Below are 4,423 nucleotides of genomic sequence, written 5' to 3' on the forward strand. Positions count from 1 at the left end.
TGCTAAGCTAGCTAGTAGCTAAACAGGCTAGTAGCCAGAGACCCAAGGGATGAACAGACTAGGTACATAGCAGACTAGGTATGAAACAGACTAAGAACTCTAAAGGTTAGTGGCTAAACATGTTAGTACCTAAACAAACTAAGAGCTAAACAGATGAGGAGACTAGACAGACTAAGATCTAAGCAGGTTAGTAGTGCACTGATTATTATTTATACAGACTAAGAACTACACATGCAAAGGAGGTTACTCACACGAGGGTAAACACAAAAGGCTAATTCTCCTACAGGCTAATCCTGCTAGGAGACACAGAGAAAGCAAATTAAGACAAGTATAAACTCAAAGCTCCAGAAACCCAAAAGGCCAACTATAATATATATTAAAAAAATAAATAAAAAAAAACAGAACTTACATTAATGCTCGACCCAGTTTCCCAGAACAACCAGCCATTTATAAGATAACAAGACTAATTAGCTACCTCGTTCAGGTGAGCACCCGCATCACCTGACTGAGGTGCCTTCTGGGAAACTGAGTCTACCAACATAAACTACAAACTAAAAACAGTGCCCTCTAGTGGGCAACTCTCACAGATTTCGAGAGACAGGATTTGTCAAAATTACTTTTATTACAGTTTTTGCCCGTTGCTTGAACACATTTTGCAAAACTTCACTCATTGTGCCAAAACTCTAAACACAAGTAAACATGACACAACACTGGTAAATATACCATTCACATCTGTGCCAACTTGAAACTCTACTCTCAAAACCTAAACTCTGCTATCAAAACCTAACATTCCTTTGTCAAAATGTAACTCTGTTGACTAAATGACACATACTTGCATCATATGCAAACACTTTCAGATCAGGGGGAACACACTAGTCTACTTTATATAAAACACTGCAGTCTTTGATTTTCATTGTTTATTCAGAAGGCATATTTTCAGGAGACACATTTTCAAACAATCAAAAAAGCAAATAGGCCTACTCAATATTGTACATTGCAGCACCATGAATTCAGATAGAGCCAAAAAAAAAACATAATACAGTAATAGAAAAAACACTATACTGTAAACACAAAAAAATCATGACAATTGTGCATACGTGGGCTCTCCCATATCACCACAAACCTGGGCTGATCTGATCTGTTCTGTACAACTACATTATGGAGAGCATCTAGAAATGTGAGTATATGTTGGCTATTGTATGGACCTAGTTTTGCATGATGATGCAGAAGCCCTCGAAGGCTTATGGCGGCACACAATGTGATAATTCCCCCCGCGCTGCCCTGTGACGTGCACAATTGCCCTTTGGCCAATTACATTACGACCCCGTCGTCTTGTTTTGCACAGGTCGAATCCAGCTTCATCAATAAAAATGAATTCATGAGGCTGTGCAGCTCCATCCATGGCCAAGATTCTCTGTAAAAAAAAAAAAGAGAACATATTACTGTACTACAGTGCTACACATACAGAACCCTCACCCCATCACACAGGTACCTGTGTAGCTCTCAGAATGGATCCATGTGGTACTGATATGGTACATATTCAGCTGCTACTGGATTTCAAATGCTACTGTATTGTAAATGTAAATGTAAAGGACAGTTACACTTACTCGTCAGCTGCTTCGTGGTGATGCTGTGTTTTCCCAAGATGCGTCTAATGGTGGTGATGCTCACATGGTTTATGTTGTTGAACACTTGCCTGTCTGCAAGTATTTTCTTTCGTAGCTAGTGGAGACGGATGGCATTGTCTGCCCTCACTAGGTCCACAATGGCAAGTTCCTGCTGTTGTGTGAACAGGCGTTGGCGTCCTTGTAGTTGGCTTATTGGTGTTCAGTTTTGCAAGTAAGTGCCTTCAGATGTGTATTTGAGTGGTTGCAATTAACCGATGTGTTTTGTATTCTGGATACATGTGTTTTCCAAATGGCACCCTAAGATTTCATTTTTGAACGAAGTGTCTTATGTATGAAATAGAGTGTAGTATGCAGGACCATGTGTGTTGCATAAAGGAGTAAGTGTGTTGCATAATTGCAACTAGAGTGCAAAGCAGCGCTTTTGTTTAAGGTATGGGTACATGTGTTTGAGGTATGGTAACAAAAACTTCAAGTTGTGTTACTTTAGTCTAAGCATGGGTTTATAGTGTTCAAGCAACTGGCAAAAACTGTAAATTGTTTGTACTGGTCTACTGTGTAGTTCATTTCTTTATTTCCTGAAAAATAATGAAAGTAAAATGAAATAAAATGTGTTTTTTTTTATGAAATTGCTTTATATACAGTACACAACACTTTTAACATGCAACAGATTAATATACGCACAAGTTCTCACCTTAAGGCGATGCCACAGTATTTCAATTTCTAGCTGTATAAGGTTGTTTTTGAAGATGGACCTTATACAGCTCCATTGCTGGCTACTAGGAATTATTAAAAAATAAATAAATTAGATTCTGTCAGACAATAAAATTAAAATATGTACAACTGCACACAAATTCTTACATTGCTTAGATTGTGCATTGAGGTTGAAGGACCTTTATCCGTGAAGAAATCCCCAGGTATGTACTGTGAAAGAACAATGACAATTTATTACTCTAATGTAAAAAGGAGGCATGGATTATAATAATATGCATCCTACCATGGATCTACCAGCATTGTCAACTTCTTTCACAGCAGATGGGTCTCTTCATCTTCATCCTTCAGTGGAAATAGGCAAGTATACGTTATTTGACAAAAAGAAAAACAAAATACCTAAAAGCAACTAAAGGTACTGTGACAGACTGTGTTCTTTCTGTAGGGTCCAATAATACAATCCCTCTATCAGTATCTATAAGAAAATACAACCCACAAAATTCTCAATATTATCAAAGAAAAAAACAATAATGCAGGAAAAAAAACATGTCAAAGTAATACAACTAAGATCACAGTAGCCTTTACATCATATGCAGTTAAATAAAGTAAGCCTGCATAAAAACGTTTAGCATGTTTAAAAAGCATTTAAGTGACAGAGAGTAATTTATTAAGTCATAAAATTAAAATGAATTATAGTGGTTGTTCTGGCTGGGGAATGTAACTTCTCTGACTATTCTGTAGTATATTTCTGTTTATTCTATTGTTTTACATTGCTTATCAGTGTACTAGATTGTGCACAGGCGACATCTACTGGCTGAATTTGGTACCGGAAGTTTCCAAATTAGTTAAAAAAAAAAAAGAAAAGAAAAAGAGGTCCGGTTTTTTCCATGTTCCTTGGAGTGTGTGCAGCGCTGTTTCTAATGATAGAAATCCTTGGAGTAGATATGTCTGTAAGTGATATCTGTTTACTGACACTTATTTGCATGCCTATGTAACATTAAGAGCTACAAATTTGGTAAAATGTTATGTTTTGATAAAGTATGTTTTTGTGTTAGCACTATTAGCTGCTCTCTGAACTCATGCTTACTGCCGGCATGTGAAAGGAAGTTCTTGATAATATACTCCTCAGTTTATTTGGTTTAATGAAAAATACTTGTGTGTTTCTTAGTTTTACGGTGAAATGAAAGACATCTGTGTGGAGTATATCTTGTTGGAGCAAACAAAATCTACAGTAAAAGGTCAAATGAACAAGTGTGCTTGGATTTCATTCAAACCGTTCGCTATCTGCCTATGCATCGTTGCGACACATTGTTAGGGCAGAATAGTAAAAAGACATTCACAAAGCAGGAGAAGCAAAAAGAACAGCTCTGCATTGCTCATCATATCGACATATAGAAATCACAGCAAACGTTATTGAGTTTAAACGACAAAATGGACAAGGAAAAACAGCAAACTTTAGAAACAAAATCACACGTCAGCGGTCTATCAGTGAGATCTAGCATATCAACAGCTAGCAGTGCTGCAACCAAAGCACGGGCCAAAGCAGAGGCGTACAAAGTGAAGATCGCTTATGCAGAGAGGGAAGCTGCCATGTTGCGGGAGAGAGCTCGCATAGAGGAGCAGCAACAGAAAACACTGGCTGAAGCAACACGCCGAAAAGCAGATGTGGAAGCTGACCTCCACGTGTTACAGCTAGAAAGAGAGGCAACTGCAGCATCTAGAGAAGCAGAGGTCTATGAAGCTGCAGCTGGTTTAGAAAACGAGCAGTGCTCCGATTTGGGAGAAAAAGAGAGAGCTCAGCGCACTATGGAGTATGTACAGAATACTCCAGTGCAATATGCTCAGCAGCCTTTTCCTGAATTGCAGCATGTTTTGAGAGAGCCAATTCCTCCTCCTCCAATCACCTCTCAGCTTCCTCCTCAGGCTTACTCACATGCAGTTAACTTCACACAGCAAGCTGGAGTCGACTGTGTGGACCAACAGAACAGTGCAGCAACAGTACGGCATGCTTCAATCCCCTTATCTCATGTGACGTCATCACGCTACACAGACGCACGGCCCCAGCCGCCTGATTTCTCCACCTATTT

The 4,423-nt window shown here is 38.8% G+C and overlaps 1 long non-coding RNA gene across 1 annotated transcript; it reads right to left on the bottom strand.

Moving 5' to 3' along the window:
- Nucleotides 1-677: 677 nt before the first annotated feature.
- Nucleotides 678-2,404, bottom strand: LOC128545542 (uncharacterized). Its single transcript, XR_008365871.1, has 3 exons — nucleotides 2,320-2,404; nucleotides 1,493-2,203; nucleotides 678-1,414 (listed from the first exon to the last, which is right to left on the bottom strand). It is a non-coding gene; the product is annotated as an uncharacterized LOC128545542 (long non-coding RNA).
- Between the last annotated feature and the right edge of the window lie 2,019 nt (nucleotides 2,405-4,423).

The sequence above is a fragment of the Clarias gariepinus genome, chromosome 17 (assembly GCF_024256425.1).
Source record: "Clarias gariepinus isolate MV-2021 ecotype Netherlands chromosome 17, CGAR_prim_01v2, whole genome shotgun sequence".
Taxonomy (NCBI): Eukaryota; Metazoa; Chordata; class Actinopteri; order Siluriformes; family Clariidae; genus Clarias; species Clarias gariepinus.